The sequence below is a fragment of the Drosophila guanche genome, unplaced genomic scaffold, assembly GCF_900245975.1.
Source record: "Drosophila guanche unplaced genomic scaffold, DGUA_6, whole genome shotgun sequence".
Classification (NCBI taxonomy): domain Eukaryota; kingdom Metazoa; phylum Arthropoda; class Insecta; order Diptera; family Drosophilidae; genus Drosophila; species Drosophila guanche.
The window spans coordinates 3,250,196-3,276,022 of NW_022995748.1; the positions used below are offsets into that span (position 1 = coordinate 3,250,196).

General features: G+C 39.9%; 1 long non-coding RNA gene across 1 annotated transcript; it reads left to right on the plus strand.

Annotated features, from left to right (window-relative positions):
• The first annotated feature begins 882 nt into the window (after positions 1-882).
• On the plus strand, positions 883-23,463 carry LOC117584443. The gene is made up of 3 exons (XR_004573850.1): positions 883-894; positions 8,191-8,194; positions 23,281-23,463. It is a non-coding gene; the product is annotated as an uncharacterized LOC117584443 (long non-coding RNA).
• Positions 23,464-25,827: the final 2,364 nt, after the last annotated feature.

Consider the following 25,827-nt stretch of genomic DNA (forward strand, 5'->3'; position numbering starts at 1 on the left):
CACACACAGACACGCTTTGAGTGGAGAATCGCACACACAGGCGAACACATGTACAATTCAAAGTCCGTGCTTGGTCAGCAAGTTTTGTTGTTGTTATTATTATTTCTTCTTATTTTTTCATTTTTATAATTCTTATTTTTTGTGTTTAATCAATTGGACTTTTGATTTGCTTGTACTAGCAGAAGAATTTAAAGGAGAAGAGAAAGCGCGTGAGTGCAGGAAGCAAATGATTAATGTCCATCAAGTGCTCTGGCTCACTCACTCCGTCAATCAATCGGGGAACCCCTCCCCGTCTCTCTCTGTACATCACTTCCCTCTAAGCTCAATTTGTGGTATTCATCCTGCCTCTATTTCTCCTTCCCAGAATCTCTCTGCATCTTCTGCTTCTCAATCTCTTGTTCTTATTCTTTATTGAGGACTTTCCTTGATGGAAACAAAAGCTTTTCCGACCCCTGAAAATGGTAAGAGAAACGGAAGAAGCAAAATCAAGTGGATATCAAAGGAAAGGAAATTCGTTATTTATTAAGGATTATAAGCTCCTCTTACCAAATAGTAGTGGAGGGGCTCCAGTTCCTGATTCAATTGGTGATTGCTTTGGTGTTAATGAAATTTGTTAATTTGAAAAAAGATTAAAACTAGACCTGGCCCATTTTGTGATTGCCTCAAATTCATAAATCCAAATGTTTTTCTACGCCAAAATGCAATTTGGCAATATTTCATTCGAATCTTTTCCCCTAGAATTCATACACCGAAATTGGCAATTCGAATGCAGATATTACATACATATTTAATAGGCTGCCTTTTTTTATATTTTTTTCTTGAATTTTTCCAATTAGCAAAGCAATTAAAAATAATAATTATTATTATCAAAGAAGTGCCCGCCTCTCCCTCTCTGTCTGTCACTCTTGAAAACAGCTGACAAGTGCAGAAAAAAATTATTAAATAAATTGTTACGTAAATTTTGTATGATATATCCATTGTTATATACAATACAGTCGCATATATACAATTTTTTTTCGACAATAAAAAAATCCATAAAGCGAGAATTGAATTAACGAAAAAAACATCACGTATACGCCCCGAGTGACAATGATGAAAAAATAACAAAGGGGAAACGCTAACGAGAGAATTGTTGCGACACAGAGATTCCCATTTCCAGAGATAAAATCAAAATGTCACTGAAATGAGACCGAAAACAGACCGACAATAATAGCCATCATGCTCGCCCAATACCTCGTGATATTCATCCATAATTCTGTTGGATGGAACATTCGGTCGGTGTACAATTGCAATTGCAATAATTGACAATAATTTCCGTAATTATTCCGTAAATTACTTTGATTTGGTTTCAGTCAGACAGTCGTATATGTACACATACTTTTATACACCCACATGACAGCCGGTTTATCCAACCACCCACCCAACAGCGGGCCCCTCCAACGTCCGCTTCGATATAAATCAGTTGGCTAATTACACTAGTCAACAGCCAAAAAGCACCCCAAGCTTGCCATTTTATTCGGTATTCTGCTTGGAAACTCAGAGCTTAAATTTAAAAAAAGGTGCTAAGTTCTTCAAAAAATACTACAAATATATAAAAAACCTTATCACAAAAAAACTTTAAAATAAAATTAAATTTAAACAGCCATAACTCATTAAAACCATTCCAGTCTACCTGAATTTTGTTGGCTAGTTTTAATTTATAGATTCCAATTGTCGAGGAGTGGAGTGGGAGGGAACCTATAACAATAATAATAAAAATCCCGTAATTATGAATAAAAACCTGCGCTTTCAGCCATTAAACAGTTATATCACGTGCCCCATAAATACACCTACCCAAACAGATTGACATCATCAGTGAGTGAAATATCTAAAGAAAACGCAAAGAAAAAACTACACTTCTAGCGCTATATTTATAATTGCTTAAAGGCCTTACGACCCGCATGTAGACACCCCTAGAGAGGGTCGACATTCATTGCAGTTCAGCTGTGAAAGAAAAGGTCATTGAACTCGTTGTTTGGTGCCCTTTGGGCACACTAATTCTCAATGCTGCAGCACAGACACGTCACGCGAGAAGACAAATGCCAAAATATGTTGCACTTGTTGGGCAATCCATGCGGCACCCAGTCATTTGTCAGACACAACTTTGCGGCATAAACAGAGAGGCATAGAGCCAGACCCAGGGTCTGGTCTGTGGAGCAATAGATTTATATTTTGCTGTTGTTTTTTTTAAACAAGAGCCGATAAGAAGCCTTTGAGTTCGAACAACTCAATTGATTGAGTTACAATTTTATAAATTAAAATTTTCCAACTTAATGACTGGGGAAAAACATGCATCAAGAGCTTATTTAATAAATAATATATTAGTATCTCTGAATTGTGTGTCATTACTGACCTATCCCTGTCATGAAATGTATCGTGGAAGAGTCATGCCACTATTTTATATAAACCTATTGCTGGCACGAACAATCTATTTGAGATGATTCGTCAGCAGTGTATGAAAATGATGATCAATCCATGGCCCATCTCCCATTTTTATTCTAGAGATGTTGGTGCTCCTGGGAACTGTTCTGTTTCTCTGGGGGTGTTGGCAATGTCTTTATTCGCAGGTCCAAAGTTCAATTATAGTTTTACGCATACTCACACACAACAACTGGGAGATAAATGTGTGTGAGAGTGGTTCATTCATGCGGCCTTTCGCTTTCATGCTCACTCTCCCATCTGCTCCACACTCTCCACTCTTGTGCTCCTCTCCAACGTCTATTTGTCTGTAGATAGAACAAAGAGACCCATGCAAAAGCGACTTATAAAGATAATAACAAAAAAAAGTATCCAGCAAAAGCAAAAGAGATACAAGAACTTTTGCACATACACACATATCGGTACATATGTACATACATTTTTACATACTTTTGTATGCATATGGCTTCCTGCAGCGTGAAAAAACGTCATCATGCCAGTGGAATGACAAAGAAACAAAAAAAAAAAACAAAGCAAAACAAAGCCCTCGCGTTACTGTTTTTCTATTTAGCGGTTTTTGGACCTTGAGCCTTAGCTTTGACTCTCTGTCTCTCGCTTTGTCTAGCATATGCTTTCTGCAGTCGTAACGGTGGAGAGGGTGAAAGAAAGAGAGAGAGAGAGAGAGGAGGGAGTTAAACAGCTCAACTTGTTCTGCACAGGATATGCAGTCGCAGACAACAGTCAACAGAGGCAGAGACCCACCCAGCAGACCCTTTTCATTTCGTTGTTGGTTGCTGCTTGATTATTATGCAGCGCCATACAATAACTTTGACATTCAAAATATGTACATGCATACATAAATATGTATGTACATATGCCCAACGGAAGGAAGTCCGCGGTACCACATTATGAATACACGTGCAAGAAGAGCGTAGGTCGAAACTTTGAATACCCTAAAATATAAATATACAATAAGGAACTTTGCAATGGAGTTACACCCTTCATTGGCAGGGTATGCAGCGAAGAATTCAAAAGAGGGAATTGAGAACAACGTGGATGGACTCACAAATGCAGAAATCAGCATAGGCCACAGGCACAGGCACAGGCAGCGCATCGACGTCGGAGGAAGCCATGGCGAAGGGGAAGCGAAGGCAGCGATAGCAGCTGTGCATTATGCGAAGGCAAACAACAAAAATACAAAACAAAATGCAAATGCAAATATTCCAGCAATCACAAACACACACAAACACACAGCATAGCATAGAGAACCCCCATGCAAAACTCTTTTCCTATGGGTGTCTCGCTCTTTCTAACGCAGCTTCAATGAATGAAACTGTATTTTTTATTTTTTCGGTTGCGGCTGCTGCCTGCCTAGCACTCTCTCACATGGCTTAGGCAAGGCAGCGGCTGCTCTCCCATCTCACCCATCTCCCTTGCACTCATTAAACTTCAACCCTTTTTGAGGCCTTTACCGTTTGATTTATGTCAAGTTATGCAAATCCCATTCCCATACTGCAAGCATTAAATTTCACATTTGATTTTCTGCTTTCGCGGTTAATTGTCCGCGAAAAAGCGTAAAGAGGGGTAGGTCGGCCCTGACTAAAGGGTTTTTAGTGCTCCAAAGGTTATTCGCTTTAAAAATTAAGACTTTGGTGACTCCTTTATAAGTTTTTCTCTGTCTCTGAAGCGCGTTTATTGTATGAACTGACAATAATTAACTTAAATTTATCACTTCCCCCATAACTAAGAATGCTGAAAAGATATAAAAGAAAGAACACCATATGTTCGTTCGCCGATCTACCCCAGAAAGAAAACTTCCACACTGAGAACCGAACTGCCTGCTAAATCGTTACACGTCATTTCACTTCAACTTCAAGCGACTGTGACGGTGATGGTGGGCTGGGGATCGGAACGGTAGGACGGAGTAGACTGAGCACCGGGGACCGATTTAGACACCCGGAAATTGTCGTCTTTGCTTGGGCTTCAGTCGGTACGGTTTCCCCATAGGCCCATATGTACATATATTTATCTATATATACCTGCATTTTGTTTGCTTATTTTTTTTGCATATTTGAATACAATTTTTCCTATAACACGTAAATGTACTGACTGTGTTTTATGGCTGTCTAGACACCGAGACGGATAGCGATACTAACACCCACATTTGGAGAGGCTCTACAACCTCCAGCCACCTCTCTACGCAAACTATTGATCTCTGCGACTCTCTCCGTCAGCCATAGATATATTCTATTTGCTGCACACACATGCAGAATGTATTTCATTAAATTGCTTTCAAATTGCCGGCACTCTCGTGATTAATGCTAAACGACAACGACAAACTTTGTGCAAAAACAAATGCAAATTGTATAATTTGACAGATATTTGTCAAGATGATTGAATTTCTCATTAATTTCTCAAGTTGATAAGTGTCTCGAATACTCAAATACGTTTCTAGAATCTAGAATCTAGAATCTAGAATCTAGATGTGGCCACACAATTGATCAATAGATCAAAGACTTACTTGGCATGATGGATCATGGGAGAACTGTCTTTGGAGATGTGACGAAAGTCGGTGACAAAATGAACCATAGAGATGGATTTTTTAATGGTTTATTGGGAAATAGTTTTAAAGTGAATTGAGTTCATTATTTTAATGTCTACAGAGTGCATTTTATGGCTAGGTGATTTGAGGGGATTTTGATATTCTGAGAAGTGGCTATGGCCAATTCCAATGCCATAGAGTAGGCTCGACAAAAAACATTTCCACTGCTTACCCTCGTTTATTGAAATCTATTGAAACTTCTGCCTTAATTTAACTGGACTTTCTTTAGGCTTTGAGGCCATGCGATAATCAGCAAACCCATAAAGCTGCCTCCGTTTGGACATCGGGCACATCCATCAATTGCGGATGATGCGGGCTGTGCATCCATCAGCTGCGACTGCGACCAGCTGTGTGTTCGCTGAAAGAATTCTCACACTGCAAGTATCTCTGCCAGCCAGCTACAAGTCTCTGATGAAGGAGGTCTTCACCCACACATAGCGCCCACTCCAGCGTCTCGTCTTGGGCTTTTTTGGTTTTGGAGTCTTTGTGGAAACTCGTTTTGTGGTGTTGCACTAGTTGCAACTAGTTTTTGCTCGCTTTTATTATTGTTGTTGTTGCTTCTGCTGCAGCTGGATGGCGGCAACGTATCGCGTATCTTTCCATCTGTATCTCTGGTGCTGTTGCTGTTGCTGCAGCTGTAGCTGAAGAATGAGCTCAGCTTCGGTCTGAGTCTCCACTTGGAGCTCGCTCAATTGCTTGGTCTAGTCTCAGTTCGTGAACTATCAACGTTTTCACCCGCTTCTGCTCGGCTCAGACTTGATGCTTCAGACTCTGCAGGCTTTTTGCAGTGGATACCCAGTAGTTTGTGGGAGAGATGAAGGGTATATTGGTTTTCAAGACTTACTGCAGAAGGAAGAAATCCTTAAATGATTTTTTTAGAATCGTTTCAACATTTATGTTGGCAAACTTTTACTTTATATTTTAATATTTACTCTATATTGGTATTTTGTTAAGTTAATTTCGGACTTTTGATGATGTTGTTTGAAGATTGGATTATACTTATTATTAGAATTTTTGTTACATTTTTCAGTAATTGTATTAATATGTTCTCAGTATTTTCGCAACATATTCTGTTTCCATACATATTTTTAGTACATCTACAGAAGGTCTTTTCAAGTCCTTTATTGCATACCATAATGGGCATCCCTTAGTTGCTACCAGTCTCATCTTGAACATTCCTTCTTGCTGTTCTTTATTCGTTGAGCTTGTTTTTTGCTGCAGTGCGTTTTGCTCGTTCGTTTTACTCTTTTTGCTCTTTAAGTGCAGCTGTCAGTCAAAGTGGCTGCAACTGCCTCTAAATGTCTCCACATTGTCCGTCCCGTCCGATTCTGTTCTGTTCTGTACGGGTTTGTACGGGTTTGTCTGTATGTTCTGTGCTCTGTTCTGCTCTGTGCAGGCCAGGCCGCCTGCAAATGAGGTCGCTTAATTGTATTTTCTCTCTTTCACGCCAGCGCAGAGCCAGCAAACATGTCGCATGGGTTAATGGATGTGTGTGAATAATCGTATCATCTGCGTACGAGTATCCCTTATGCCATCCCATACTATTCCCCTTGTGCCTTCGTTTCGTTCCTTCATTAGTTCATCCTGCCATGGGCTCTCCTTCTGTTGTGCGTAATTTAATACTTTTTGATGCGAAATGTTTGATGAACCTTGCCCCGCCCAAGAGACATTTTCATCCTTCTTTTCTTTACTTATTCCATTTTTTTTTGTTCTTATTCATTATTATTTCAACTTTCTTGTGGTTTGCCTTCGCCTGAAAAGGCTTGTTATGGGAATGTGTGTGTGTGTGTGTGTGTGTGTGTGTAGAAAATGTATAATAATATTAAGAGACAGATGAGACAATGCTCTGTCATGCCATGCAGTGGCAGAAGCCAGACGCAAAAATAGAAGAAAAACTCAAGAAAAGAAGCCCATGGATGAGGTATAAAAAGGACAGGACTTGGCTAAATGAACAGGGCCATGAATGGGAGCTCGGAGGTTCGAATAGGGATTGAATAACATTACGGTATGACGTTGGAATAGGGATTGTATAAGAGCATGAAATAGGGAATGGGAGGGAAAGGAGTCTGACAGAGGGATTGTATAAGAGCTTGAAATGGGGAGCAAATAAATGGTTGGATGTGGGAATGGAAGGGTGTATGGAAAGAGCTGTAGCTGTGTCAGAGCTTTCCTCTGTTCCTCTCTCTGTTTTTTTTTTTTGAATCATTGTCAAATGTTGCGTAAAGATAACGCCGGGTTCCCCTTTTGTGTCATCCTCTCTTTACATTTATTTTTCATAAACAAATTGAAGAACAATAAAAGGTCTTTGTACATTAAAGACTCGGTTGTAAATAATTGAAATTAATATAGCAAATATGATGGAAGAATGAGACCCACACATTGTATTGTAACCGCTGGTTCCCATGTTCCAAGGACACTATAGATAGAATGGAGCTTTATTGTTATAGAAAATTATTGTGTACATAAAATGTAATGTGAAAATGTTCTGTATGGGTTCTAATAATGGTTGGGAATCCATTAACCATTTAGTAACGCAATTTAGGGATCAATTTAGAAGCAGAAATCTTTCGATTCTTAAAACTGTAATCATAAGACACATTCCACTTCCCCTTTAACTAATAAATTTCTTTCTGATATTTTCAGGTACGTGTCGTAATGCCGATGAATATAATCGTAAAGCACATGAATTATTACAATTGGTAAATATGCGAAAATACTTTTAACCCTCCCAAAAGCAGATGTAAACGAGTATCTGTGTGAACCAATTTTACCTCAAATGAAATATTCAATAATTTAGTTCGCTTGCCAAAAAAAAACATTGATGTTTACGTGTTACAACCTTCCCTGCCAGCCCGGTCCCATAATATTCAATCCGATTCGATGTGAATGCATTTGGGTGTATTACAAAAATAGCCAGAATAAATGCTGTTGGAAAACGATTTTCAATTTTGCTTCGGACTATATCTCAAGATTTTTGTTGGCACGCATTTGTGTGTTTCGCTGCCAAAAAAGGATTTAAAAATTTGGATGTTCTTCAAACAAATATATATTATATTTTGGCCTCTTGAATAGAGAAGGGAGATGGGTATTCAGTTTGTGTGTTTGTGGGGTAAAATCAGGGGTATTATAAGCATTGTTAGAGTTTTAAATTTATGGAACTTCTGACCACAACTCAGTCGAATCGGAAGATTAAGAAGGTTGGAATATTTCTGAATATTTTGCTCTCCGAGCTAATTGTTCTTAAACCTAAAATAATAATTTCATAAAGAGTATATTTCATTATAGAAAATCACACAACAGAAGCAAGTAAAGGTTTGCAATGAGTAACTATTCATCAATTTGTGGCACTACGTAATCCCACAATAGACTACAAATTGTTGTAGTATTCTATATTTCTAATCAGCGAAGTTCCGCCCCTCAATTGAAGGTCACTTAACAACCTTGACAAACTTTCCTGCAACACAACAGCAGAGTTGAACCTCCCAATATGTAGTTGCAGACCTTATCAATGCCTCGAATAAAACAAAAAGTGTTCTGCCATTAAACTGAGGAATTTGTTAGACAAAGAATTATGGGGTTGGTGGAAGTGTGTGGAAGTAATATATAAGCTGTGCATTGTCTGGAGTGTAATAACATTTTCCTAGCTATCATTTTTCCGATGGTATATATATATTTATATATTTATGTAGATCTTTCTGCGGCATTTACCTACGGCATTTAGCTGTTAGCTGTTCCGTTACTCACATGTTCATGGGCCTACCTTATCGCCTTATCAGAAGGGGGAAAAAAACGCTCTTATCTAATCGCCGCAGTGGAAAACGCATTTATTAATCAAATATACGCTCGTACATGGCATGTGGCATATGGCATATAGAGAATACAGTGCGTTTCATTGCGTTAAGACTGCATTTAGGTTATTTTTAATAGTTTATTATTAGAGAAAACCTAAGCTAAGTTATTTATTATTTTAGGAGCATGTCCATGGTTCTCCTTTTTCCTTACTTTTCGTTAAATTTGCAACCTGAGACACACTTAAAATATAAAATTTAGCAAGTAATACTTGACCTTTCCTTCATGCGCTTTAATTTACTTTTTGTAACCACTTTTCTGGCTACCATATGGTCTAGAAATTTCTGATTAATCATAGACCAGTAACCCCCCCCTTAACTTCCCACTTTGCCAGTGAATTTCCATGTGCGCGTTTCGTAGTGTTTTTGTTTTTTTTTATCAAAGTGTAGGCCTTCTTTTGTGTTGTGTATCTCATGCGAGTGTGTTGCTGTTATTGTTATTGTCTAATTGCTGCAGAGTTTCAGAGTTATCTCTCTAGGAACGGACGTGGTTGGGTTTGTGTACAAGGTCTGTGGATGGTACGATTGCCAGGGATACAGGGGTACCATAAATCCCGAGCAGTACAGAAACCCAAATGTTATGTGTGCCATTCTGATAATGGTAACCAAAAACGAAAACGAAAACAAAAACAAAAACAAAAATTATAACCTGATAAAAAAATAAGAGATTGGAATTGGAGGTGGGAAATTATGACTAAACGTCTGGTTCTACCCCGCCACCACCCCCAACCTCCCTTGCTGTGTCACTCTTTTGTTTGTTTTTGGAATATTTTGTGGGTTCTTGAAAAGGTTGCTGCGTGGATGTTGATGAGTGGGCTGCAATCGTTTGGCAGGGGGGGGGGGGGGGTAGCTTATCATTATCTTATCAGTGAATTCGAAAAAGTGCTCTACATGGAACTACTTTTGCTATTATCATAGCTCACCCACTCACCCAACCATTACGGTGCAACATGTGCACATTTCACTGGATTATTCGTTCCATAGTGATAGATAGAAGGCTAGATGGACGTACACCCCTCTTTAAAGAGCTGCCAGCAGGCCAACATATTTTTTAGATATAATTACAGAAAGGAAACTGCAGTCCATGAATCCATGAAAATATCATAAGAGATGGTAATAAGCAGATAAATATTCAACAAAGATTTCCAAACAAGGAACACAAATCGTAGGAAAATGTTTATCAAAATCTGGATACAGAGATTCGATTTCTAAATAGAATAAAAAGAAGGAATTCACAAAGGAATTTCCATTCATTGAATGTTGTTTCAATAATGTTCTTTACTGTAAACAATCAAAACAAAAAGCAGCGTTCCTTAAAACATTTAAATATGAATATATCTTTTATTCGTGCCCGACCCTCCAGCAACATTCTTTACCCCCCATCCGCTTCAATTTGCAAGTTTATTCCGCCCCTAAAATGACTCTTTAATCCCCTCTCTCAATATTCCTCTTTATATTCCCTTCAATATGCTCTGTTTATACCCCTTCCTAATACATTTATATATATGAAACACCCAAAAAAAATCTATACACAGCAGTAAAACCGAGCCCATTGACGTCAACGAGAAATCGCAAAAGTATCTCGGAGCAAAACAAAGCAACAGCAACAAAAAGTAGAATATAATTCATTGTATCATATGGAAATTAACGCATACCAAATATCATGAATGCCATGATAAGGAATCCATATGAGAGTCCCCTCCCCAGGACCTGTTAATGCCCATGGACCCAGCACTTTCCGTAGAACCTTTACGGCTGATGCCCTGTGCATGCTCCTCTACCTCTGATTCCCTCTGTATAGACCCACCACAATGAATCGGTAAAAACATGGAACAGCAGTACGAATCGCACGCCCCTTGGACGCCTCCTGAGCTCTGGCAACCATTTGGGTTAATGAGCATTTGAATAATTGAATCGTTTGGATATTTGATGTATCGGAAATGTATAAACGTTTTGCCAGGCGGCTGTATTAAGAGTTTAGCAACCAACATCTAGCAGCGTTCTATCAACCAAATAGCCCAACGTCTAGCGTTTCATTAGCCAATGTTCGAACGTGAAATGGAGAGGATTTTATCGGATGGGTTCTAGATACACCTTCTACTAGTTATTGCATTGTTGAGCCTTGGAAACTGGAGTTTTGGCATGAGGAGTCTTTTCTCTCTTTCCGATGCCCTTTCATATAATTCGATGTTTCAATAGATCCGTAATTGAAACAAGCAAATCTCTTAATAAAAAGTAGCTGTAGCAATCTCCCTCCGTAACAAAACTGAAGCGAAAGCAAAACTAAAACCCGGAGATACACTCATAACCATTCCCCTTTAGCCATACTTTTTCCTCTCTTTCTTTGGGAGATTGTCTGAAATAATCGTTGGAGCTTTTTTAAGGGGATTTTTTCCCCAATTTGTCTGTCTGCTTTTTTGTTTTGTTTGTCCATTCTATTTGTGGTTTTTATTTATTTTTTCCTTTTCTGTGTGTTCTTTTTCGGTTTCTTAGAGCGGATCTTTCGGCATCTCTGATTCTTGGAGCAACTTTTGGGCTACTTGAGTTTCTCCATTCTCGCTGTGGTGGTATCTGCTCGTACCTAGCACCCTATATTATAAATGTAAATAATCGATTGGAAAGACCTGCCGAATATCCGTTGTTGGCCTGCCATTAACTTGTAATTAATCATAATTTGTTGCTTGATCTCTTAATGCTGAAATATGTTGATTATTTGCTTGATTAGTTAATGGAACCTTTTTAATAAGATATTATTATGAGAATATTTATAATTAGTACCAATTTATGCAGCAGTTGACAATTATTGGGTGGTTTTTTTTGCATATTCTTTGGGAGTAAATTGCTCCGATATTGGATAACTTTTGCTACAGAAAGTTGCTCTGGATAATGTGTTACAAATGTTAGTTCTCATCTCTACTAAACAATTTCAGTCTCACTCAACCATGACAACATTTGTTGCTAAGTTTATAAGAAAATATTCTCTTTATTCGGAAGAGCCACCAACTCAAAGCAATTACTGTCCAGAAGAACACATTACTATTTGCAGATAGAATTTCCAAGTACCGCTTTTCCTTTCCTTTCTTGGAACTTCGGACGCTGGACTGCCTTTTGCCTTGGAGTATTCGAGTGTAAGAATGGATATGTACATACTGCTCATAAAAGGCGCAATCAGCATAACAAACAAGCCTTATACAAAATCATAATGGCCATAAATATAATATACATTTTATATAATGTACATAAATATGTACATATGTACATATATCCAATGTCTGGGGAATATGGACAAACACATGACAAAGCAAATGCTGAAAAGGCTTTTGGGTTTGGTTCACTCTTTTGGGTTCCAGTTCGAGTTTGAGTTCTTTTGGTTATGCCAAACCATACAAAGGCCACTCCATTTATACTATATGCATACTATATATGTACTTATGTATGTGTGTGTACATAAGAGGAGCCCCAACAAAAGACCAAGGCAACCAGCTCACAAAACAGCGGAAAGAATGACAGCAGAGGAAATCTCCATATAAACAGAAACAGAAAGAGAACAAGAACCCCCCATCCCCCTCACACACTGCCTCACACACACACACCATCTACCTACACTCTACTACAAAATGTACCTGTTGTGCGTTAAGGCACAAGAAAAGACAGACAGACAGAGGCAGAGACTGAGAAATATAAGCATAAAGAAACCCACAAACAACAGCAGCACAGACGTCGCGACGTTCAAAATGTTATTGAAGTCTTACCTTTGGGTCTCTCGCATAACCGGTTGGCGGCATGGCATCGGCACGACCACGACCACGGCTTCAACCCAGCGTACGTACTGCCTGTTCACGTTCTCGTACGTAGGTGCTGCCAACTCTCCTTAACAATAAAGAAAGACAGAAAACACATGCACATAATACGAAATACTAGCACGAGTACGGTGCTAAGTCGCTGTGTAAAAGAGAAACACGTAGTGTAGTCCATTGGTAAACCAATATGGAAATATAAAAAACGATTTATTATGAGCAAACATTTCATTATTGAGCAATATAGAATTCTTAAGGAAAGATAATCTTCAAAGAAGCTCAAGAAATGAAAAGAGTTTCTCCAATGAGCTATAATCAAGAATCTGACTGAAAGATCATAGCTCCAGGGATCAGAATTATAAAGATCCTTGTCCTGAATATGTGGATATCCTTGTAGAAGTTCCTACAGGAAAGATATTCAATTTTCATATTCTGATGATATAAAATCGTTTTCAATTCTGTAAGGAATTTATGTTGCCTTCTTTTCCTATCCATAATGTACATATGATACTTCAAATAGTATAAAAAAGAGCTATGGTTTCTAAGTTTTTAATTTGTTGTACTCTTATTTGTCTGTCTCGTCCATTTGTCTGGCTATGTAAACCAGTTTTAAAGCTTAAAAGCGGCGACATTTTATGTTGTTTGTGTTTCTCATGGAATACACTCGCCCACCCTCCCTATATCTATATGTATCGTCTATGAGTTATAGATCGTTAAAATTTGTGCCATAATCTGGCTTAAGGAATTGTTTGCTGCTGCTCTGAAGGAGATTCACGGGGAGAGATGCCGCCAAGGCTGATGTTTTCGACTGATTTTGTTGATGTTGCTTCCTACACAGCCGCCAGACGGGGCAAATCGACAAGCCGACAAGACCAGACCTCGAAATTGGTAACCTTGAAAATGTTTATGATTTTTGGGCCACTTAGTGTAAGAGTAAAAGGGAGAGAGAGAAAGAGTAGGAAGGCTGCAGCGTAAGCGTAACAGTGGAGACAGTGGAGAGGCCTCCATTATCTTCTCAATTTCCTTATCCCTGCAGACAGACCAGACCTGCGCTCTTTATCTTGATTCCTCTTGGTTTTCTTATTTGCTTGGTTTGCTTTTTTATTTGTTTTCAAGGTTTTGGGTCTACCTACATAACTCTTTTTTATTGGTGGGGGTAAACCTCCCGCACTCGTTTCTTTAATATTTAACTGCTGCTTTGAAGAAACTTCTGCTCTGATCTAAAATCTTCTATGCTGCTACAGTTTGCTATGAACTTTGATGCTGCCTCTGCTTTAGTTAGAAACATCTGCTCGGCAAGGAGCTTCGTTGCTGCTGCTGCTGCTGTCGCTCTGCTTTGACACTTCTGCTGATCGCTGCTTCGTTGCTGCTGCTCTGCTTTCAGAGCTTTCAGCGCTTGCAGTGCGCGCTCTCTCTCTCTCTCTCTCTCTCTCTCTCTGCGCTTGAAGCTTCTGCTCTTGCTTGCGCTTCTCCTATGATCTGTTCTGCTTTGATGCATTGCTTTGCTTCGATTGATGATTTAACCACAGTGATGGCGCCTCTTTTCTGTTATTGCTTTCAAAATGATGCTTTAATCGGTTTTGCTGCTGATGATCAGGAAGCTAGGATGCTGGAGTTGGAGTTGGTTTGTTCTCTGCATATCTTGGAAGCTTCTCGGCTTTCATAATTCTGTTTCTGCTGCTGCTCCAACTTGAAAGCTTTCTGTGCTGCTGCGGCTGCTTCTGCTTATTGTTCTTCTTCTCCTTTTATGTAGCCTGTGGCTTACGGCATTGAAAGCGTCGCCAGCATAATTTATGCGCCGCCATCAGTTCTGCCGGCTCCTTCTCTCTCCTACTTGGCCGCTTCCACTTAGTGGGATGTCTTTGCTCCTCTCTCCCTCTCGCATACTTAACCGCTTCCCATAAGTGGATCTCTCGCCATCTCCTTCTTACCTTCTATCTCCTTCCTTCCCACCCGGTTCCACTTATGATGAGAGCAGGCTGCTGCGATCGGCATTTAACGGAGAGGACAACCGATCCGACCCGATCCGACCCGACCCGACCCGACCCGGCCCTTTAATGACAGATAAGCAGCCTCTCTTTGCCTGTCCATCTGCCTCTCTGCTCTTGAGGGACCATGACTACTTGAAATAACAGGGAAACAAAAAAAACACTTGAAGAGTTCCCTTCCTTTTGGCTTAATCAAATTTAATTGTCTGCATAAGAAAGAGAAAGACAGGAAGGAGAGACGAGACCTTCCCTTGAAGGACTGATTTTTTTGTTCTTTTGTTGTTGAAGATGCCACCACGGGAATCATGGAATTATATTCATGATATTCCATTCCACATTGCTGATCTCTCATTTGCATAACCGGATCTACTCATTCCAACACAAATAAAGGGGAGACTCCTCCCCCTAAAAGGAGCGGGGGGCCACGTCGACTGCTGTCATTAACCATTGTCCCACTCTTCAGACAGTTTTGGTTCAGTTTTCTGGGTCTGATCGCGTGTTCTCTGCTGTTGGTGGCTGGCCACCTGCTGCATTGATTGTAAATGCAGTTGGGGGAGGAGGAGAAGATGGAGGTGATGTTGGTGAAGCAGTAAAAGAAGGAGTTCCAACCGGTTCCTAACCATTTTGAATAGGAGCATTCCATAATAGCTTATGGGTATTCTTTTCATACTCTGCGGAAGAGGGTATTTACTGTTTTCTTTGGGAGAGTCTCATAGTATCCTGATGAAGGAACTATTTACATCGTTTCTATATGACAGGAATAGTATTTGACGAAACGTTCGATCTTTAAGGCTAGTCAATATTTTAATATGATCATATTTTAAGTCAATATTTCAAATGTATCTTTTAATTTTAAATCTCTACGATTGAAACACAAAAATTCATTAATCTAATTGTTTTTCAACTACTTTCAGTAATTTAAATTTATTTTTAAGAGCATCTGAAAGTTCCAATTCAAGTTCCACTTGTTTTGTTTCCATTTGTTTCTTGTTGTCTTGTGTTCTGGTTCTGTTTCTGGATCTCTGCACAAAAGGGAGCGAAGAGTTAGTTCCCCCAGTCTTTCCTTTCTCACATAAATCTTGTTCTTGGCTGGAATCATTTGCCAAATGCCGTCTCTTTGTGCTCTTTGTCATTGCTCTTCTGGGGAGGCTTGACTTGATGAATGTTCAACGCTGTTTCTTCTGACTGAAGCTTGATGAATGGTGAAACTGTCTTTGATGAGGTCATACGGGATGTCAGGATTTTGTTTGATGGTTCAATTTGAGGTTTTTAGTTTCTTGGACACTTGCCTTTGTGTGGTTTTCGTTTTCGTGACATTTTTCTAATTCCCTGCCCATCTGGCAACGCTCTCTTGTCCCCCATTTTAATGGCATCCCTATATAATTTTGGAAATTGCTTTTGGAGCGATAAAAACGTTGTAATTGCCAGCTTTGTGGAGAGAGAGATGGATACCAATTTTAGTACCGAGTGTCTGTGGGATGCGGCGGCGGCGGCGGTGGCTTTCACCTAACTCTTTGGGATAGTGGGATGCCTGTGTCAGTGAGTCTGTGTGTGTGTTGCACTGCGTATGTGCGTGTGTGGCTCCCCTCGTTACCCCTCGATAGACAATCATGCCACTAATATGGAGGCTGCTGTGGCGGCAAGTGCAACGCACTCTCCGTGTTGCAGATATTCATTTGTACAACAATCATTTGCGGCATTAAAGCCAAATTGTTATGACGGCCATACACCAAAGATGATGATGATGATGCTTTGTTGCTGTTGATAATGATGATGGCGATGAGCATTGAACTAATTGTGCGCTCAACCAAAAATTTCAATGATAATCAAATAAAATCACACATTCGACACGGGGGCTCTCGAGGGAATCGAGTGGAATCATAAAGCTTTTGTTATAAAAAAAAAGAGAACGTTTCTGAGGATTATAAAGCTTCGAGCTATAGAGCTGCTGCATGTACGTATTTTCTCTTGATTATTCCACTCTACCTACCCATCCTGCTGCTGATGCATTTTCACTCTACCATTCCCAATTTAGTCATCGATTTAGACTATTATCTGTAGCAAATGAACCTCTTAGGAACACAATTATAATATGCAAATTAGCCAAGAAATTTACCTTTTCTTCTTCTCCCACTAGAATACTCTCAACCAGAGTAAATTGTCTTGCTCAAGTGTCTCCAAAGCCCACGTATCCACCCATTCCATGTGCCCTCCTCCATTCCCTAGTCTCCCTTTTCCTCATTCCTTGCATTTCCTTACCAATTTCCATAATTAATGCATGTCTGCGACCATCTATCCGTAACCACCTCGCTCACACTCTCTTTCCCTTCGTTCGTCGTTTTCTTTGGGTTTTTCTCTTCCCTTCCCTTCCTTTTTTTTGTTTTTCTTTTATTTTTATCTTTGAAACTAATCTGTGCAACATTTTTATGTTAATTTCTTTAGACGTGGGCTGTGGATGGAAAATGCTTCCAGATTGTGGCAGATATTTCTTTTTTCCTTTTTTCAAGTTGGTTGAACAAAGAACAAAATATATTTGTGATGGCGTGGAGGCATGTCTCTCATCTGTGAAAAATTGGTTTAGCAATCAATTAAGTATTTAAAAATAAAAGAAAATCAAGGTACGGAAGCCGATGGTCCTCCGTGACCAATTTCAACGTCAATCTACAAAATATTCTCCTTCTCCTATTAATATTTAAATGATTGACAGAGCTCAGAATAAGTTCTTGGTCTGGCTATTTTCTCTTTTACAAACTTAAAATTTCATAAAAAACGCACATATTTAATAAACAATTAAACATTGAGTGAATGTTATTTGGCTCTTGCAGTAGCAACAGAAACGGCAGCAGCGTCAACGAATGGCCATGCCGTTTGCCGGCTCTCAAGTTTGTGGCGGGGCCAACAAACCCAATGTAGAACGTGGGTGGTGGAATTGAACACTAAACCCAATTTCACCAATACACTGCACAACAAAGCAAAGCAAACTAAAGAAGTGAACGCATACATTGTTGAGTTTGTTGTGGTTGTAGCTTCAGCCGTGGCTGTTCACTGCACGCGACCAAACGAGCACTGGCATGGGCACGGGCACTCGAAACGAGCACACACACTCTTACACTTTTGCACGAGTGCAAATTGCATAAGCAAACACCACAAAAAACACCAAAAGATTAACCGATAAAAAAGAGTTTAACCAGTTATAGGCAAACCAGGGGATCTATGTATGTACAAAGTTTCAATACACTTTAGTCGTAGAAGAGAGTTTTTTGCATCAAGTGTAAATCGAAATGTTATTGTTCTTGAAAATATAATTGCACCTTTTTATTTAATGGCATTACAATTGGATCTAAGTAGGCACAATTTTAATATTTAATAATATTCATGGAATATTTTTTGTATTTATTTTGTATCACATTCGTGACTGACTCCCTCTCGAACACGAGATTTGGAGCAACAAAGTTATTTTGTAGCTGTCTGCTCTACCTCTCTCTCTCTCTCTCTTGGTGTGCGCCAAAATAAACGGTTATTTTGTCAACGGTAAAGTTGTCGCGAAAATTGCAATGGCCAGACCGTTGCAGGTGGGCGTTAGCATTTAAATGGCCCGTTGGGCGTGTCTCGTGCGAATAGAAAACTACACACAAAAAAAGAGTTCAACGAAACGGTGGAAAATTTAGGTATGCGCAAAGTTGGGAAAAGTTTACCATTTTAGTGGCAAGAAATTATATGGTTACAAGAGTGGTAGAAACACGCGGACCGGGAATGTGTTTGGTCGGTGGAATAGCTGAGGAAACGTCATGGAAAGAGGGCAGAACCAGAGGAAAAGCGAAGGCAGAACTGTTGGAATTTTCAATGCAAGTTTTTTAGCCGTAGAATTAAATACTTCATGAAGAAGTATAGATATGAATCTATAGATTCTTTATGTTATATTTACTTTCAAATTAACTAAAATATGGAAATTCCTATTGTCAACTTTCAACTCTCTAGAAACGTTTAAAATACACCTTCGGGTTAATTTTGTTTCTATTTGCATCTTGTGATTGAAATTTCTATTCTCTTGGTTATTCTGGGGTTAAGTTTGTTTCTCTTCTTTGTTTTTGTGTGCTTTTTCAACTTCAACTTCTTTGTTTTTTTGATGTCAATGACTTTTTTTGCGGTTCCCCCGCGGAATGGAAGTTTCTTTTTCTTTCACTCTTTTGCTTCCACTTGTGGTATGGGGCGGGCAGACCGTAGCCGTCGCCGTCGTCGTAGCTGCCGCTGCCGCTCTCTTTTTCTTGCTGACTAATGCTGCAGTGGTCGTGCGACGCCGACGCCGACGCCGCGTCTCAGTTGCCAGACAAATCTGCATGCACTTAAATTTTTGTTGTTTTTCATACGCTTCTCTTTCTCTGGAGAGTATTTATGACTTTGGGGTAAGGTTTGTTGCCCTCGTTGCAGCTCGGGGTTCCCTCAGAATGGCAACACAAACCACCATCGGAAGTAGTGCTCTGAAAATGTAGCAAAATCTATTTATTTATTTATTTTTTGGTAACTAGAAACTAAAGTAAAGATAAATCCATAAGGGCATCTATAGCTTCGGTCATGCGAGTCATTCTCTGTTGTTTTGTGTTTTTTGTAGGGAAGTTTATTGTTTTATGATTTCTCCAATGTTTTGTTTGTCGCTTGGCTGGAAGGCGTGTGCCCCATCCTCGCACTCTTCTTCCACATATTTCTCCCCTATTAGCCTGCCCCCCCCCCCCCCCTCCCCTTACTTTGTGCTCCTTTTCTTCTTTTTTCAGCTTGAGCTTCATTTGCATTTCGGTCTGTTTATTTGTTTGTTTGGTTTTGTTTAGTGTTGTAAATAAATATTGTTATTGGGGGACCGGCGACCCAAAAAGGATGCTGGCAGCCGTGCCTCTGCCGCCCGCTCTATTGCTGATTTTAATTTATTTTTTCCTGGAAAATCAGCTGATAATATTTGTGGTTGTTTTATGTTTCGTTGATTTCTGGGTCAACTAACGGCCGTTGCTCTTACCCATTTACCCCACTTGATACAACATGTTCTACACAAATACAAATATCAATCAGGGAAGTGTGATGTTGCTTTGCCATTGATTTATTATTATTTCAAACTTGCATATAACAATTTGTTTGCCAATGTTTACGGAACAGCTAAGAACCCTAGCATAACACAGTTGATACACGAGCATTGGGGAGCACAGTTTATTCGTGAGGAAAGGCTTCTAATGAGCTTTGCCCGCCCCCCAGCTGCTGTTTCCTTTCAGATATAAGGTCTACATACAAATTTATATAAATTTTACCATACAAACACGTCTCACATCCATCCATCTGCTGGATATTAATGATCGTTTCACCAGTCTCTAGCTGCTGTTAATGGTCTTTCGCTTTGTGAATCTCTCAAAACAGACAACAACAGCTGACCGCCGACTGCCGGACCAGATTCTTTTCTATCGGCTTTTGTTTACCAGGTCGTAAATTTTCCAATTTGACTTTAATTGCTGCGCGATTATTGCGCGGGCTTTTCTGTTTTTCTTTTCGGGGGGTGTTCGTTCAGGTTTTCGGACATTGTTTCCCCCCACTGCCTCATTCTGCTTCTGCCATATGTTATGCTTCACGGGGGAAGATTGCGTGAATATTATTCTTTATTTTAAACAAGTATTTTTAGCATTATTGCCCTTGGAATATTTGACACGATTTCGATTTTGAATTTTTGAATTTTTCCCCCGTTGTTTGCGTTTTGTGTGGCTCATAAATAATACAAAAGATGGGCCTGGTTGAGGGGTGTTGGTTCTTATAGATTAAGTTTTCCTATGGAAAAACGTTCGTTCTCTTTTCCTCACTTTTCCCTCTTCATTTCTCTATCTCTTTTGCCTCTGAGTGTGTGTGCTTTTTTTTGCTCCAATGTCAGCGAAAGATCAATAAACTGTTGGCAAATAACAAGAAATGGAATCGCCAGGCAGAGAAAAAGACACAAAGAAGAGAAACGAAAACAAATTAAAGCGCATGAAAAAAAGATTACAGAGTAAAAGAAATAGCAACAAAATAAACAGAAAAACAACAACAACAAATGTTGCGACAGATAAAGAGTAAGAAAGAGAGAGCTGTAGACACAGAGTGTTAAAGGGAGTTGAGTTGGGATTTATAGGGAAAGAAAGGCTTACCGAAGCTATTGATTCGCTTAAAGATCGATGATTGTTTTCTAAAGTATAGTACAGCAATAGATAGAGTCATCAGATATGGATAGGGTTACAAATATTTATCCCAAATATCTCGAAATAAAATTACATTTACCGCCTGCCTCGAAGATCGTTCGAAGATCCTGTTTTACATTTTGCAACGGCTAAAGTTTCTTTAGCAATAAGTAATTATTTTCACATTCTTGCTTGTACAAGCAAGTCGCATACAAAGTGCGAAAGGGTTCGCTCATTCAAATACTGCAAGAGAGGTCGAAAGACAGTGAGCAATAGAGAGAGATCCACAGACGGATTAAATGAGTGTTGGCCCCCCCCCCCCCCCCCCCTGACATGGACGTCTCGGAGTTCATGTCTGGCTTGGCTGCCCTATCCCCCTTCCCCCCGCCGATTCCATCTCTCGCAATCTCTAGCTGAGGTCGCCTCTTCTGCTTCATCTACCCATTCCGCTCCTCGCTTTCCTATATGTGTGTGTGTATGTATGTGTGTATATCTGTCGTTATTTATATAATAACAGACAATACAAAACAGAAAGACAGAACCCCATCTCGCCGCACCGCACCATATACTCGTGCACACAATAATACATCATAGGGAATGACTGACTGACTGCCGGCTGTCTGTCTTTCTTCTTTCTTCTGCCAACCCCTCCTTCTCTCACTCAGTGACTTTCTGTGTCTGCTCCCACTGTGTCTCTCCCTTTCTTCTTCTGCGACTTTTCGCGGTTTCTCCTGTTGTTATTTTTGGCACAGAAATAAACAAAAATCTTCTCGTCATCATCATTAAAGTTGTTTTGGCCCGGCTTTGGGTCTGTGCTGTGCATGTCTGAGAGAGACACATCGAAAAAGCAGCCACCAAAGTAAATATACTCGAAAGCTGCAATCTTTGGGGATTTTTGCCAGCAGATTTATTTGCTAATGATAAGAGTTTTGAAAGAGTATTATTTGGGGGAAACAAACACAAAAGGATTTGTGCGAACACTTTGTAAAAATAAAATAAGCTTTGGCTTGCAAAATAATCCTGGAAAAGGGATCTTTTTGCCAGAGCTCTATGGTTCGGAGTTAATTCTCTCAAATGTTCCATAGTTAATATGGGATCAAACATTTAACATGTGTCAAAAAAAGTTTGTTTTATGGATAATTAATAACGATAAAGCTTATATAGATGTCTAACAGCAGTCATCAGTCAAAGTCACAGATCAAAGATTTAATTTGTTGATGCCAAGTGCCATTAAATATGTACATGACAAAAGATTCTTTAATTGAAAGTCGTTTGTTGATATATCAAATCTTTAAAGATTTCTTCGATACTTAGCGATTTTTAGATATTTTCCATAATTCATTTTTCGCATTTAAATTGTAGAGCAAAATATAATTTCCACTTCTACTTTTCTTAGGTTTTTTTATTATTTGTGTTCCTTGCTAACACGTTCATTTATTTTCATATAGTTATACGAAATGTACAACTTAAATATTTAAGAATTTAAAGCCAGAAAATGCATATTTTATAATATTTTTCTTTCTTTTGTATTTTTCAGGTGCGTATCCTTGAAGCGACACTGCTGCCTGCCTCAAGTCCTGGATTATTGAGGCGGCCATTGAGTGATGATGATAGTGATGTAAGTCCCCCAAACATCAGTCGTTTACCACAACTATTTTAACTGTCAGTCAGTAAGTCAGTCATTTTATGTGTCAGTCAGTCACTCGGTAGATGCATCTGTCTGCCAGTCAGTATACCTCCGTGTCTGGTAGTTAGTCAGTCACAGCAGAGAGACGACACGCTAATCAAGTTGACCTCTCCCTAGTTTTATATACACATATATATTACGCGTATATTGTGCGCTCAAATTGGACAGCACAACAAATATAATAGGCAATCTAACTAAGCAAACACACACGTGTCCCCAGAGAGGTTCAGCAAAAATGTCTCTGCTTGAGTAATAATAGAAACAGTAGGAAGAAGATACTCGTATCTTGCTTTGTGTATAATAGCAACAGTGGGAAGAGGGCAACACAACGGGCAAATTAAACTCAAATATTGATTCAGTCTCAATGGGAAGTCTTCATTTTCTATAGAAACATCAAAAATACCCATACAATGTTGAGTCAGAATAGAGAATGTAATTTTGAATCATTCTATTGAAAGGAACTGGTCGATTGTTTGGGTTTGGGTGGATTAACTTAACTAATTAAGTTCCATAAAAATACTAAAATACTAAAATAAAATACCATTCAAATCTGATATACACTGCCCATAACCCAAAGAAAATTAATGCCTGCATTTTCCACACATTTTTCGGGTGTTTCCAAAGTCGTTGAACTTTGTTTGTGAATACCCTTGATAGAGGGTACTTGGCACTTGGCTGCACTGCGGCAGTTCGTAACGTATACGCAACGTGTTCACCAGCTCGCCCTGTCTCTTGGACATGCTCTTTCCACTCGAGAGCTTTGTCTCCACAATTGCCTTCAATTGAGCTCAATTCGCTGTGGCTTTGCTTTCGTTGATTGTTGCACTTGACTTGATGATGATCAGCTGATGGCAGAGCCAAAGTTACAGCCGCCAGCACACCAGTGTGTTTGTGTGTGGACCAGAGATCAATATATGTTAATGTTGACCCACATTGAGAGCAACAAAAAACGTTAATAGATTTCCGAAACAGGTTTTAACAAGGAAATCAAACTCAAAACGACAAGGCAGACGAGCGCTGATGCTGCTGCTGCTGCTTGCTGACCAAGCCCAGAAAATAAACATAAACCCCCCCAAGAGTCAATAAAATGAAGCAAATAATATCAGTTTTCTGATACCGAGATACCACCACATGCCACTCGCAGTTTAAGTAAGTTAGCGCGAAATAAAAAACACCTTAAATTAATAGAGCCATTCAAGGTTTTCGCTGTCTTTGTCGCAGTCTCATCCGGAGTTGGTTTTCGTCGTCTCTTGGCCCCGCGGCGCAAACACACCAAAACAATAAAATATTATGGTAGAAAAATAAAAGACACCAAAAAAAAGGCAAATGCCGTTTGTTTCAGTTGGGTCAATAGACTTTTTGGTTTTGACTTCAACTTTTGTGTCTTGTCTGTTTGATTATGAAAATTTATGCCTAACGGGAGTTTTGTAGTTGTCAAGAGAAGCCAAAAGGTCATCTTTTAAGTCGCTCTTAGCTGCAGACATACAGACACGACCCCCCCTCTCGTTGCTGCTTATTTTGTTTCTGCCTTTATTTGTCGTCGCTGGTCTGTCGTGTCTTGCTGCTTAACATTTTATGGTTAAATTCCATATTAAAGTGGAGAAAAAATCTTGTATTCAGTGGAAAACTACTGCAGCTCGAGGAATAAATGGAATTCAAGGCAGTGACTGCAAGAATCTTTAGAGATTTTATTGAGAATATCACCCATCCCATTGGGTTTGCTTTAATTTATGCACGTACCGAATAGCGTAATCGAATCCACACAAACTCCTGATTATTCCCTACAATTTCCCATGAATTCCAATCTCATTTCATTGACTAACAAATTCGCAGAACGCAGAAGAACGCAACAAACGCAGAAACTTTTGCTGACACGAGTTGTGCCTGTTCTCTTGACATGGAAAGTTAGTTTTCCAGAGAGGGAGGTACTAGGAGGGTGCTGCATTAATCATACGCCTCATTGGTCAGCAATCAGGGAGGATGGCAAGGGGACAAGGGGATAACCACCTGAGCAATCTCCGTGTCATGTTCTGACTCCCCGGGGCGGCCTGTCAGAGAGAAAAGGCCAATCAAGGAAGACACGAGCGCTGTGCCTGTGCCTGTCCCGTGCCCATGTCCGTGTCATGCTCCAGCCTTGATCCATCATCAGACATGTTCCACCGCATTCTCATCCTCATCATCGTAAGCGTTGGGCCTTATCCTGTGTCACATCCTCTGCTGGTTAGGTATATGCATGGTGTAAGCCAATTTGCTGTGGCAATGTTCGATTGGGGCTCCTACCTAGTCTTTCCCTGGAGCCCCTCTTCCGCATCTATCTTTGGGGTTGTCTTCCTTTTTGCAGCACGTCTAACGAAGCAGCGGAGGGCTGGGTTGTAGCATCCCTAAGCTGGAGGCGACCACGCCCCCGCGTATTAGCATCGTCGTTCAGTTACGTGTGGCCCGAAGAGGGGACTAGCAATGGGATTATTACTCAATCGATAGAACAAATTACAACCCACTCGGCTTCTCTTTTGCTTTGTTTTGCATTATGAAATATTTTGGCCCCACGTTGGCTCCATTTCTGTGCGTATATATCTGGATTTTGGTATGCTGTAATCGCTCTTGAGATGTGTCACAGGCAGCAGGTTCTGTTTGCGACAGGATAAAATATGAGCTAACAGCATCAGGGGGAGGATAAGGTGCATCCTCAGGGTTATTTATATATTTAAGAAGAGTTTTCTGAGTAAAAAATTCGTTGTGGGAGCAGAGAAGACATTTTGAATTTCTTCCTATAAATATTACGATAATTGCGTTTTGCTTAAGGATCTACAAATAGCATTCTAATTGGTTGGTTTTCATAGTCAGAAATGGGGAATATTTTTGTGTCTGAATATATAAGTCCTCTGCTATTTATGGACTCATATTTTCCTTTTCTTTCTGCTGATGCTGTGGCGCCTGTGGCACTTGTCACTGCTCCATTGCCTAATTGATAATTAAGCCAGCGCGCAGGCACCACCATCATCATCATCGTGTTTATCTGGGGACAAACTCCATCGTTAGTGCATCATCATCATGAGCATCAAGTGCGACTGGGGCTGGGATGCACCAGCCTCCGCTGCCATTGTTGATTTCGTTTCGTGTTACAGGCAGTGCCTCAAATTTCGCGGCATGATTAATATCTGTGCATTAATTAGACGCCTCGCTGTCATGACTCATCCACTGCCTGGCAGTTGTCTCTAGATCCCCAATAACTCCCCCCCCCCCCCCCCCCCCCCCCCCCCCCCTCC